At 43.3% G+C, this 14312-nt stretch overlaps 1 long non-coding RNA gene across 2 annotated transcripts; it reads left to right on the forward strand.

The window, feature by feature from the left end:
* The first annotated feature begins 9219 nt into the window (after positions 1-9219).
* On the forward strand, positions 9220-13988 carry LOC109943653 (uncharacterized). 2 transcript variants are annotated; one of them, XR_002266703.2, is made up of 6 exons: positions 9220-9770; positions 10906-11120; positions 11285-11384; positions 11463-11549; positions 11656-13048; positions 13628-13988. It is a non-coding gene; the product is annotated as an uncharacterized lncRNA (long non-coding RNA). The 2 variants fall into 2 exon arrangements; XR_002266702.1 differs by lacking the exon at positions 13628-13988 and having other exon boundaries at positions 11656-13049.
* The last annotated feature ends 324 nt before the right edge of the window (positions 13989-14312 follow it).

The following is a 14312-nucleotide window of genomic DNA, read 5'->3' on the forward strand; positions in this document are numbered from 1 at the left end:
CACTTTCCTTCTTGTAAACACAAGCTTCTTCTTCATTCTAATGAAAACCAAGCCCTTTGATCACTTCATCAAAACGAATGTTCCAACTCCGAGATGCTTGCTTCAACCCATAAATGGATTTCTGAAGTTTGCATATCTTTCCAGCATTGATCGGATCGATAAAACCCTCGGGCTGTATCATATATACGTCCTCATCTAGGTTTCCATTAAGGAAAGCTGTTTTGACATCCATCTGCCAAATCTCATAATCGAAATATGCGGCAATAGCTAGAATGATCTGAATAGATTTAAGCATCGCTACTGGCGAGAATGTCTCGTCATAGTCAACTCCTTGAACTTGTCGAAAACCCTTTGCAACAAGTCGAGCCTTATAGATATGAACATTTCCATCCATGTCTTTCTTCTTCTTATAGATCCATTTGCATTCTATAGGTCTAACACCATCAGGCGGGTCAACCAAGTTCCAAACATGATTTTCTCCCATGGAATCTATCTTGGATCTCATGGCGACATGCCATTTCTCGGAATCTGGGTCCATCATCGCTTCTGAATATGTTGCAGGTTCGTTGTTGTCTAACAACAACACTTCCCCATTGCCCAACAATAGCACTTCTCCTCGTGCCTCGCGAAGCCTTGCTGACCTTCGTGGTTGTGGTGGTGTTTCTCTTGCCATAGACGTCTCAACTTGTTCTGCTACATTAGCATCACTTGTTGAATCTTGTCCCACTGGCTCATCCTGAACTTCTTCAAGATACACCTTTTGTTTACTTTTCTCTCTTTTGAGAAACTCTTTCTCTAAGAACACACCGTTCCGGGCGACAAACACTTTTCCCTCTGACCGGTGGTAAAAGTAATATCCTAAAGTTTCCTTTGGATATCCCACGAACATGCACTTGTCCGATTTTGGAGTGAGTTTATCCGACTGTAGTCGCTTGACGTAAACCTCACAACCCCAAATCTTCAGAAAAGACAAACTAGGAGTCTTCCCAGTCCACATCTCATATGGTGTCTTAACTACGGACTTAGACGGTACCCTATTTAGTGTGAAAGCTGCTGTTTCTAGAGCGTATCCCCAAAACGACAAAGGTAGGTCCAACTGGCTCATCATTGATCGAATCATATCCAATAAAGTCCGATTACGTCGCTCAGACACGCCATTCCTCTGAGGCGTTCCAGGCGGCGTAAGCTGTGGAACAATTCCACAACTCTTTAGATGATTGCTAAACTCATGACTCAAATATTCACCACCACGATCTGATCGCAGTGCTTTAATTTTCTTGCCACGCTGATTTTCTACTTCATTCTGAAACTCTTTGAACTTTTCTAAGGATTCAGACTTGTGTTTCATTAAGTAGACATACTCATATCTACTAAAATCATCAGTGAAGGTTATGAAGTATTGGAATCCTCCCCTAGCTGTCGTACTCATTGGTCTGCACACATCAGTATGTATGAGTTCCAATAAATCTAATGTCCTCTCCGGTAAACCCGTGAAAGGCGCCTTGGTCATCTTACCAAGTAAGCAAGCTTCACATGTCTCGTATGATTCAAAATCAAACGAAGTTAAAAGCCCATCAGAATGAAGCTTCTTCATGCGATTCTCACTTATATGACCCAAACGACAGTGCCACATGTAGGTAGGACTTAAATCATTAGGCCGAGGCCTTTTAGCACTAATATTACAGATAGGTGCATCATCAAGATTTAAAATGAATAACCCATTCATAATGGATGCAAAAGCCACAAACATGCCATTCTTAGAGATCACACAACCATTGTTTTCACTCGCAAATGAATAACCATCCTTCATCAAACATGAAGGAGACATAATGTTTCGACTCATACTAGGAACTAGATAACAATTATTTAACTCCAAAATAAATCCTGATGGGAGGTGGAGTTGCATCGTCCCGACGGTCAACGCAGCAACTCTTGCATTATTGCCTACCCGGAAATCAACTTCTCCTCTTTTCACGCTTCTACTTCTTATCATTCCCTGCATCGAATTGCAAATATGGGCAACCGATCCGGTATCAAATACCCAAGAATTAATATAAGAATCAGCAAGAAAAATTTCTGTAATGTGAATAGCAAGTGTACCTGCTGCGGCTGTACCCTTACCGCCGCGATCCTTAATAGAGGCCAAGTACTGCTTGCAATTCCTTTTCCAGTGACCAAGTTCTTTGCAATAAAAGCACTCTGCATCTGCAGCTGGTCCAGCCTTGAGCTTTTGATTTGGCTTGGATACTGTATCCTTTGCCTTGCCCTTCTTCTTTTGAGACTTACCCTTGTTCTTAAAGTTGGGTTTGTTTTGGACCGCCATCACATGGCCACTGCTGCCAGCGCTTTTCTTTATGTCCCCCTCTGCTGTTTTCAGCATGCCACATAGTTCATTGAGGCCCCTCTCCGCCCCATGCATATGGTAGTTCGTGATGAAGTTTCCATAGCTGGGCGGAAGAGATGCCAAAATGAAGTCAGTGGCCAACTCTTGGCTTATTGGGAAGCCTAGCTTCTCCAACCTCTGACTGTAACCAACCATTTTGATTACGTGTGGCCCAACTACTGCGCCTTCTGCTAGCTTGCATTCCAGAAAGGCTTTGGACACATTGAACCTTTCAGTCCTAGCCTGAGTCTGGAACATATCCTTGAGCGCCACGATCATATCGTGCACCTCATGGTTTGTCTCAAACTGCATCTGCAGCTCAGGCTCCATGCAAGCAAGCATTAGGCAACTCACTTCAAGATTAGTATCTATTGCTTTCTTGTAAGCGGTTTTAGCTGCAGCAGTTGCATTTTCACCAGGATCCTCTGGTAGTGGGGTGTCTAGAACGTCTTCCTTTTTTCAGCCCTGAGAACAATTCTTAGGTTACGGATCCAATCCGTATAGTTTGTTCCATTTAACTTATCTTTTTCAAGAATTGATCGCAAAGTAAATGTTGGTGTGCTAGGTGCCATTTATCTACAACAAAATAATGCAAAATACTAAGACAAAAATATCCATGACAGAGTAAATCATATTAAACATTTAATAGTCTACTCCCACTAAAATCAATATCCCTCTATTGATACTTAGTGATTCAGAATCCACAACTAACAAGTCTACTAGTGAGCTTTAGCATCACCGCTAGAAGACAAGGTAGATCGGTAAGCAACTCCTTGCTAATCATATCATATATATGACTCCTGTTGTTGGGTGACATCTCTATGTCTCGGCCCCCAACCTTATGCCTCAAAGTCCTTAACCATTAAGCTGACTTTGTTTAAGTTAACCAACCCTTTCTGCAGTTCGTATCCGATACAAACCTATCTAGTCAAGGAAAACTGGTGGCACCCGAATTTCATAGACCCACCACCAATTGTACAAGACTTATGATAGTGCAAGGGTTGGAGAGGCATTTAAAGCTTAAACATTCATGAGGGATCGTCCTACTTATAACATCGCACGCAAGGACATATATGCAATATGAACAAGTAGAACATTAAGAATGGCATTCACACAACAGTTGTGATTCGGTATGGCTTGCTGTCACATGGTGATCCCCATCTCCAATAATCTGTCCATCACGATGATCTCCATCTCCATGATATAGGTATGCCATCCCTAAGGTGATGAGTCCTTCAAGACCTATCTAACGTATGCTGGTAAATAAATTACATATACGCTTTGGATCATCACATGTTGACACGCAGGTCATTACATTAAATTTGGACAATACATATGGCTCCAGCCGTATTGCCCAGGTCACGACACGCAGGTCATGAATAATTCATTAATATGCATCATATACACAATAGCCATACCGATCACAAGATGCCCTGCAAAAACAGGTTAGACAAACACGTTTCTATATGTTCGCCACTACAGCAGATAGCCACGGCATTCCATGCATCGTATGTATGGAAATTCCACTGGAAATCTCATGCGGTTGATCAAATCAACCCAAATCCGAGACTTTCGAACCGAAGAAGATTACACTCATGACGTCGATCTGTTACGTCAATCTGCTGGTTGTGTGCGCAGTTAGCCCCGATGGTGATTCCAGCCGGTAGGGGCAAGTCGCGCATACAACAGAGAAGGACGAACTGATCTCTCCAGTCATATCCGATGTAATCTACTTCAACCCTTTATTACCAATTGATCTAATCAAACCGTGCATCAAGTAGATCCATCTCATGAACCTAGATCTAGACCTAAAACTACGCAGAACCTGCTTTGATACCACTGTAGGATTACGGGGAGGCTACACTAGCGCAAAACAAAATTTTCAACCCCATAATACCAAGAACTACTGCGGTTATAGGTCATGGAATTACCACTAGACGCGCAGAGTAGCGGAAGACGTCTCGATGTAGACGAACGCGTCGAGCAGTGCCGTGCAGTCGCCGGCGTCCTTCACGTCCTCGCACGGTTCGTCCAAGTGCTCCAGATGCAGCACCTCCGAGGTATCCACACGTACAGGGAGGAAGCGTCGCGTACCGAACTGCTAGGTTCGCGACGGCGGCTTGGCGAGGGCGAGAGGCGAGCGGCGGCTGCTGGTTTGCAGGTGGCGAATTAGGTTATCTCTTAACCGCGCCCCCGCCCCTCATTATATAGGCGTTATGGTGGGCTTCTGACGCCGAGGCCCATCATTAACCCTAAAGCCCAGTCTAATTTCGGATCTAATCCGAATTAGGCTTCCTTCCCCTTAAGTGTGTGACCCTATAGGTTCACGTACAAATAGACATAGCCCGAGTACTCTTACTTGGCCCAATAATTGACAGCGGCCTCTAGCAAGACATGTCAACTCCTATGTGTACGTAAAGATCATATCAGACGAACCATTGCGACATTACGTACATGATGTTCCCTTTGTCTCACGATATTTGGTCTGGCTCTAAGCTGACCTCTCTTTCTCGATACTGTGAATTGGAATCCTTTCAATGGTTAACTCTTAACCCTAGCACGACCATGCATTTCTTGATCCAATCACTCGAGGGGCCCAGAGATATCTCTCTCACAAAGAGAGGGACAAATTCCATCTTGACTGACCATGCCTCATAGCATGCTTCCTGACAAACCCAAAACTACCTTTATAACTACCCAGTTACGGGATAGCGTTTGATAGTCCCTAAGTAAGTCAATTCACATCTTGAGAACATGCGACAATCTCAGGTCTAAGGATACAGTATTCATGTTGCAAGAAGAGAACTATATTACAATATCTCACGTTGGGTCGGTCCAGCCTCATGTCATACATGCGCCCACATTATTAGTTTAACATCTCCATGTTCATGACTTGTGAAATGTAGTCATCAACTAATACATGTGCTAGTCATCGACTCTGACTAGGGACATCATTTAGAATAACCATATAAGTAAAGAATCTCACAAACAATTCACATAATTGCTAATCAATACAAGGTGCCTTCCATGGATATTCAATTAAGCAATATATATATCATGGATACAAAGAAATATGCTCATCTCTATGATTATCTCTAGGGCATATTTCTAACATTTATTCCTCGGTTTTCCAGGGTTTCTTTTACAAAACTGACCCTCAAAGGGGTATCAGCCGATCTCGGCCGCTCGTTCAAAAATGGGTGCACAGGATTAGATCCCTGCCATTATACACTAGCGTGCGAATTCAACCGTCGGATGCCCGATCAACGGATTGGATTAAAAATGACCGAGACACACTAACACTCGACCGATCCCCATCCGATGGCTCTGATTAACTTCGCGAAGGGGTACACATATAATCTAATCGCAGCCGTCGCTGGTCATCCAACGGACCACGATCATCGCCCCAACAGGGCACGCACGCACGGCGGCGCCGCTTGGAGCGGCGGTGGTTCATGGCCGGCGTTCGCCCGAATCTAGCGCTAGGGCCACTAATTCACCAATTAGGTCGACCAACGCAATGCCACAAGTGCGACAAAGGAGGTGAACGACATACCAGCGCAGGAGACGATCCGAGGGAGACTATCCACGGCGAGAGGCGGATTCGCGGCGGAGCTCTCACCACGGCGAGCAATTGCCCGCACCGGCTTGATTTCCAGGCCTGGAGGGTTCGCGCCCACACTCCGAGCATCCCCTCCCCAAGGACCAATCGATGATCTACCTCGCTCCTGACGGTGGCGGCGTTTAGCTCGTGCAGCGCGGTCAAACACCAGGGTGCCAATGGAAGAGGGGCGCACGAGGTACCCCGGCTTTATACTCCGTAGCGGAGTCCGAGCGCTCTGCGGAACACCAGAACGGAATCCTACAAACCCGCGTTGACCCCAACAGCTTGCGACGGAGTGTGGAATCGGAACCCGAGTTCCATGGACGGCGAGCTTGGGCGGAAACTGTGGACGCGACGGAGGCTTCTCTCCCGCCCACATCACCAGGATCCCCGAGCGGTGCACCACGCGGACCCGGTAAACCCGGCTGGTGGGTGCGGAGGTGGTCGAGGCGAGTTGTTTGCGCGCGGCGGGATCTGCGGCGAGAGCTCCGGAGAAGAACGTGCGACGTCTGACGAGATGAGCCCACCACGCAGAGGCACAAGCATCACGCGGTACTCACGGCCCCATACGCCAGTGCCAGAGGGAAAGGGTTTGGCGCGCGCGAAGTCTGGGTGGCCAGCCAGTGGGCCCCGCAACGTCAGCGAGAGGGAATACGCAGGCGCGGGGAAGCGACTGATGGCAGTGGCCCACATGTCGGCACCTTGATCTTCGTGGGCCGCGCGGTGAGAGGAATGGGCTGAGGGGGAGGGAATTCAGCCCAGAATCCAGTTTGTCCATTTTCCCTTTTTTCTTTTTAATTTCTTTTCTAATTCCTAAATCAAATTTAGTTTGCAATTCACACTCAAGGTTTGAGTTCAACTTTTAAATGTACAGTGAAAACTCCAGCATAAGATTCAAGTTATATTTGTAGGGAATATTTTATTCAGTTATTTAGAAATATATATTTCAAATGTGAAGTAAACATATTGTTGAGAAATACCATTTTGGATGTAAGTTTAAAGGTTCTCCCATAAATCAACATTTGTTTTTTATTATTATTTATTAAAATTAAAGGGATATGTTTTATGAAGGATGAAAAAAACATTTATAGAAGTTATTTTATCTCAATTATTCGGTCATTTTTTTATAACTTCACAAAATAAGATTTTGGGTGTTACATCAAGGGATGACGTGGTTGGATAGGGAATAATTTGATAAGAATTTAGAAACAAGTATTATTGGAATCTGAGCTTGGATGGAGGAGTTTTGGATTTTATAATCATAGGAATAAAAAGAAAAGTGAAAAGGAATATTCCTAGAATATTCCATAATTTGAAAATTTTGAGATATTTGGAAAATCAAATGTATTTTGAGCAGAGTGCCAGAAATTATTTCTAGGCTATTCTTGGGCAGAGGTTTATGTTTGTGGCAACTGTTCCTACCTACTGTGTCACATGGGATAACAGTAAGGCAGGACCCAAATGGCTAGAATATTGTGGTTCTCTGGTCCTGGTGGGCTCTGGTATCTTGGGCCAAGTTTTATAGAATTGAAGGCATATCCATACAAACATGGTTCGTCTTTCTTTTTGGAAGCCTGGTTCAAAAGAACCTCAAAGTTAAGCGTGCTCAACTTGGAGAAATCTGGGATGGGTGACGAGATGGGAAGTTCTTACTGGAAGTAAAATCACAGTCACCGGAGTCCGTATGACTGAAATATTGGTCTGGCAGGTCTTAGTTGAGCTGGACAACATGATGGATGAGCGGTTGAATATCTGGGTGATCGAATGATCGATGAATAGTAACGATGAATAGTAACTATGAACGATCTGATGAACGGTGAATAGTCCGTATGAACGAATGATGAACGATGAATAGTTCGTATGAACGAACGATTAACGGTGAATAGTGACTATGAACGATCCGATGAATAGTGACTATGAACGAATGATGAACGATGAATATTTCATATGAACGAACGATGAATAGGGATTATAAACGAACGAACGAACGATTGAATGATCGAACGAACGATCGGAATTTCGGCAGCATAACGGTTGAACAAAGATTATTTGGACGGACGAACAATCGAACGATCGGATGAACGAACGAACAACGAACGATCGGAATTTCGGCAGCATAACGGTTGAACAAAGATTATTTGGACGGACGAACAATCGAACGATCGGATGAACGAACGAACCACGAACGATCGGACTTTCGGCAGCATAATGGTTGAACAAAGATTATTTGGACGGACGAACAATCGAACGATCGGATGAACGAACGAACCAAGAACGATCGGACGAATGAACGAACAAACTATGAATAGGTGGACGAACGATCGAATGAACGACTGAACGATCATTGTGCTTGTGTGGGAGTGGGAGTGGGAATGAGGAGGGAAGTGAGTTGCCATGAAATGGCTTGGGGTGGCTTGAGGGGAGGCCCTTGCCCCTTTATTTATTGGCAAGGTGGGGGGATAAGGGAGGAGGCAAGGATTAGTGGAGATTAGCATGTATTAGTCGTGTATAAGTGAAATTAGCTTGTAGAGATCACTGTATGACACCGGAGGGCGTATGTATACGTATGAGCATGAAGAAAATTATTAAGAAAATATTTGTATGGACTTCAAAAATATTTCTAAAGGTATTTCGCAGGAGGGAAATATTTGGAGAAATATCGGTGGAATATTTGGGCATTATTTTTTGAAAGAATTTGAGAGGGGTCACTCGAAAAATATTTATCGGGTATTTTGAGAAGGATTTTGAAGAGAATATAGACCACTATATTTTATTTATTGAGAACGATTTTGGAAACAAACATTTTGAAACAAAATTTAAAACTTATTTGGAATTTAGAGCGAGTTTAAAAAAATTAAATTTGAATTTTCGGGTGCTACAGTTTTGGAGCCTTGGGGGCACGGAAGTCTGAAAGCACGTCATGCCACAACAGACATCAGCTACGGTGGTGCACACGAGTGTTTAAAATTACCTTTTATTAAAACGCGGTGGAGTTTGAACTTCTCCCCGCACTTCACGGGCCGTCCGCCACAGCTCGAACGACGTGTGGCATGAGACAGGAACCAGCTCTCGGACCCGAGTTTTTTATGCAATCGAGTTGTGAGTGGTTCCTCTCCCGTCTCTGGCGCACCTCGCTGCGACTTGCTCGCTGCCGCCGCGACTTGCTCGCCCCGTCTCCCTCTCCCTTCGGCCCCCCTCACCGTGGCCGTGGTTGCCAAGGAACCTAAGCTCATTGGAAACACTCTTAAATAAAGCTTCCAATGAACAAGACAGGAGTTCGACTTCGCCTGGCTCCGAACAAGCGGTCGACGAGGCGGAGGTCTCGCGTCCTGCGTGCATTGCGCCGTTGCCTGGCTCCGTCCTCGCCGTTCCTCCGTCACAGCCGCTGTCCTTTCGCCGGGAGTCGTCTATGTAAATCTGTTTCATGTTCAGAGCTCACTGTCCATATATCTGTTTACCACCGTACTGTTTCCTCTTCGGAGTTCGATTCCCCTAGATCTGTTTGCCACCATGCCTGTTCGTGTGCTTTGCCCTCATCTCGTCGCGTCGGCCTTGGGAACAGCTACCCTGCGAGACGGGTGCGGACGGCGCCCCTCGCCATACCCCGTCGTACCATAACTATGACCTTCTACCAGTTCGCCCATGCTGGCCACTGCTCCTGCCCATCACATTGCCTATCACCCCACCTCCGGCAGTGCCTCTAGCCTTTCCTCCGCTAGTTTTCGCTACCGGGACGACGACACCGCAGGCGGCCTAACCTTGTGTTGCACGAAAGCTCCAAAGGTACCTCCTGCAGTGATGTTTGTTTCCCTTTGCTACATTGATGTTTGTTTCCCTTCTTCTGGTTACCTTCCTGCAAGCTATTCGAGTGGACGTTTCCTATGTTTGCGGTTCTTTGCGTGTAACCTGGCATGACTCCCTGGGTTCTTTTATTTAGATAATAGTCACTTGTGAGCTACGGTGCTAACAGCTATGTATTACTTTTACATTGCTTTTTGAAAAAGAAGGCAATTGATTCTTTCGTTTCTGGACAAATGGCTTAGATACTTTGCTTCCTGAGTTCAAAGCACATAATGTGGCTAAATCTTATATGTACTCCATATTGATTTGATACTGATTGAATGTAATTTAAACAACAATTTGAAGATTTCCCTTATCAATTAATGCAGCAGCTGTTTTTTTCTTGAATACTGAGTTCACAGTTATGGATGTTTTGATGAATCGTCCCTTTTTTATGGGGGACAACAAAAGCTCTTTGTGTTTTTTATTAGATGAAGAATGAATCAACCCTTGCAGAAGCTAAAGATAGAAGATAACGCTACTCTGTTTTTTAAGATGTTGTAGTCAGGAAGAAGGTTATGCTGTCTTGTTCATTGGAAGCACTCTTCCACATTGCTCGGTTCCTTGCTGATAACATTTGTCTGTTACAGATGTCATGTGCATTAATAAGCAGATATCATGCGCATTAAAAAGCAGCCAAGAAAACACTAAGCTACGGAGAATTATGGCCTTAGTCCTGGTACTGATCACATATGTCTTGGTAACAAGCAGATATCCTCGATATAGAAGCAGCCAAAAACAGTGTCAGATTCTGGTTCCCACACCCGGCCGTGTCCTGGTACCACTATTCGTGCCTATGCTAGGCTCCTATATCCATGTGAGTGAGCTTGAAGATGCTCATCAACATGGCAACTAGAGTATGCTTCCCACTGATGTTTCACCGAGTATAACTGCATTTACTTTATAATAGTCATCTGGCATATTTGATTTGGGTCTTTTGTTGTCATATTTGTTGATGCTATATTTGAGCCTATATTCAGTGCGGAAAACCTATTTATATTGTGCATACCTACATTGAGATTTATCCAATAGCATCAAGTTTGATTTCGGGTGTCTGACGTCGTCGTTGCAACTGTAGGGTACACAATGCACGCTAACTCCGCGCTCGTAGCCTCGCTGCTGCCCGACAGAGTTTGGCCTGTGTTTCTCCGATTTCATAAGATCTCCTCTGGCCTGAGTAGCCACAGGCGCAGCTGCAGCCATGTATGCCACCGGCATCGGAGGGGGAGGGAAGGCAAAAAACGGAGCGACCAGGTGCAAGGTTCGCGAGCCCAGCAAGAAGTCGGCGTGGAGGTCTGTGCAGGCCGAACTCCATTTCTTGCAATTCTGCCTTTTCAGTTCGCTCTATATAAGTGGTGTGTTGTTCTGAATTTGCTTGTCTTATTTCACAATATAGTTTAAGTTATTGCAACATCTTTTATAATAACTTGAATCAGTTTTCACTCTTTAATCCACAGGCCATGAAACAAAAGCGACAAATGTTGTCCCTTGAAGCACATGATTGTGCAAATGCAATTCCTGATTTGAGCAATATGATCAAAGCAGTTCAGGGCCAAGGTAACATTTGAATGTCTGAAGTGTAATTTTGCAGCCTTGCAACTATAAAATAAAAAGTGTATGGTTTAATTATTGCAGTTGCATAGTGTGAAGATTTAAAATTGAAGTGCTATGAAGAGATGGATAAGAGGAAGAAACTTTATAATATTATTCAAGAGACAAAAGGTATCTATTATCCTGTGTGCATCCAGTTCTTTGTGCTTACTCTTAACATTTACCTGAGAGAATGTATTTTGTATTCTCATTCTATTTGTCTTCTCAACTATTTCAGGAAATTATCAGGGTTTTTTTTGTCGATGCCGACCCTTAAGCAAAGATGAGGTGTCATCAGGCCAGAATGCAAATGGCGGAACAACTAAAAAGACATTTAAGTTTGATAGAGTATTCACGACGAAGGATGATCAAGGTATATTAGTGATAACTTGATGTTTGAATGAAGCTGTAGTTTATTTTACAATTGCAATCCACTGTGTTAGACACAATAGTCTACAAATTCAGTTATTTGAGTTTAACATTATAAAAACAATATTGCTAGCTGGGTACTTGTACATGTTTGGCTAAAAAACCTTATGATTATTATGCTGTCAGCTATCACCGTGTCATACACAATAGTCTACACATTCAATTATTTGAGTTTAACATTGTAAGGAGAAGATTGCTAGCTGATTACTTGTGCATGTTTTCCAAAAATATTGTCTTAGATGGTTACAAATATTGTGTATGTGGATGCGTCTCCACTGGTCACATCTGTCTTAGATGGTTACAATGTATGCATCTTTGCTTACGGACAGACAGGAATAGGAAAGACTTTTACCATGGAAGTGAATGAGAGTAATAGGGGTGTTAACTATAGAACTCTAGAAGAACTGTTCAATATTGCAGAGGAGAGGAAACGAAGTGTCACATATGACTTATCAGTTAGTGTTCTTGAGGTTTACAATGAACAAATCTGATACCTTCTATTTTCTTGGTCTGTTTGTGTGGTGTTATATGTTGTTCAATTTAACCATTTAAGTTACTTCTTCGTTCAAGAGATACATTTTTAGTTGTTATTGTTTGACGTGTGCTGAAATGATTGCTTGCACTTAGCTCTGTAGGTCTACTCAGTTGAGGACAGTGATCAGTGTCTCATAGGCACTGCTGAAATTCCTGTTGGTGGATTTTAATGAATCTAATTTGTTGATGTAGCTACTGGTGCACTTTTCTACTTTAATAGGAGATTGTTCTTGTCACCCCAAAAATGTTCCCATTCTACTTTCGGGCAGGTGAATTGCAAAGAAATGGTATGTCCGCAACTGGTGCTCTCGGACGACTCCATCACCAAGCAGCCCTTCGCCCCGGTGGCTGCGGTGTCGCACTGGCTGACACCTACTCGCAGTTGCATTACAAGTTTTACTGACTATGTATTTACAGGTTTATTCAATTTCGGTTGCAATGCTTCTGACAGTAGTTGTATCTGTCCTCTTGTTCAGCTTCCATGTATCCCTCGCATTCTTCCTTGGATCCACATAAGTGTTAATGATAATTTTGTTGCATCTCCTCTGCTGATCAAAGCTTTCAAACTCATGACAGAATAATGTACTAAACTTCAGTGTGGTGTCTATCTCAGTGTACCTACACTCAGTTGGAAAACATCAACCACACTGCAACAAGGTTTATAAAAGGTACTGTTACTATTGTTAAAATTAGTCATTTTAGCTATCCGCTTCTATTTCACCATGCTTGCAAGTTTGCTATGAGGAAAAACAAATTTGTGGGCTCAAACAAAGTGTGATAGTGAAAGCCATTTTGCTTCCAGCAGCTTAAGGTCAGTTAATCTTGTTTCAGTACTTTGTCCTGCTGATTTACTTGCCCCACACAATTGTTGAATCACATTGCTTATGCATTTGTGGACTGTGCTACATATATTTATGAGAGAATTCCATGTGTGTGGTAAAAAGTTGCTCTCACATTTATACCACAGAAAAAGTGTGTTACCGTATGGTATCACAATTCGAGTTTAATCTACTATTGTTGTCTGTTTTTACTAACTTGGACATTACCCTATGGTATCATAATCCTCTGTGTTACCTGTACCCGCCGTAGTAAAATAAAATATTATGGCCCGTTAGCCTCCTTGCTTTGTTAGTTTGGAGAGTAATCTATAATTTGCTTGGTTGCCTTGTAATACCAGGTTACTATAGCTGTCTGCATCGAGACTGTTTTGTGTCTTGAACTAAGAAAAAACTCTCCATGGTTTGCAGAACCAAGCCAAGAAAACAGATATCAACTGTGATGCCACACTCAAAAGCTTGTTTGGTGGGAGGGATAAGGTTGGGATGCTAGAGATCTCCAAACTTTTGAGCCCTGACTTCCCGAAGATCTCCAAGCTTTTGTGGTCCATGGAGCCAGGGATGGCTCTTTGGTAAAAGACTTTGTTGTGGATGGCCTCTTTTATGGTCCATGTTAAGTCTCACTAGAAAAATCGTGTGATGGCATTAAGACTTTTAGACTTTATTTTTGGGTCTGATGCATGTAAAAAGGATTCCCAATGTTTCTGTTGCTCTTGCGATCCTGTGAGGACACATATGAGAGAAATATTTAGTCCGCTGATGGCAAAGCTTGTCTTATGTTCATGTCTATGCCTATCTGATCAAGCGTTATGATATGATCCCATGTGTGGTATTGTGTTCTTTAGAGATGTACTAAATTATGTTTCTCTTGTATTTCATGTTGCTTTGTCTAATTGTTACCGCAAATTAAGATTTTATTATAATTCCAATTTGATATGCCTCATCATAGCCATGGTTACTGTATGGCGCACGAAGTGCGCCTCCTGATCTAGTACATGTCGAAACCGCTGGCCGGTTTCCCGTTCCCGGCGCACCATCAGAACGTTTTTAAAATTTTCGTTCAAAATCAAAAAATTTAAAATTATAAAAGTCAGAA

Source organism: Zea mays, chromosome 1 (genome assembly GCF_902167145.1).
Source record: "Zea mays cultivar B73 chromosome 1, Zm-B73-REFERENCE-NAM-5.0, whole genome shotgun sequence".
NCBI lineage: Eukaryota > Viridiplantae > Streptophyta > Magnoliopsida > Poales > Poaceae > Zea > Zea mays.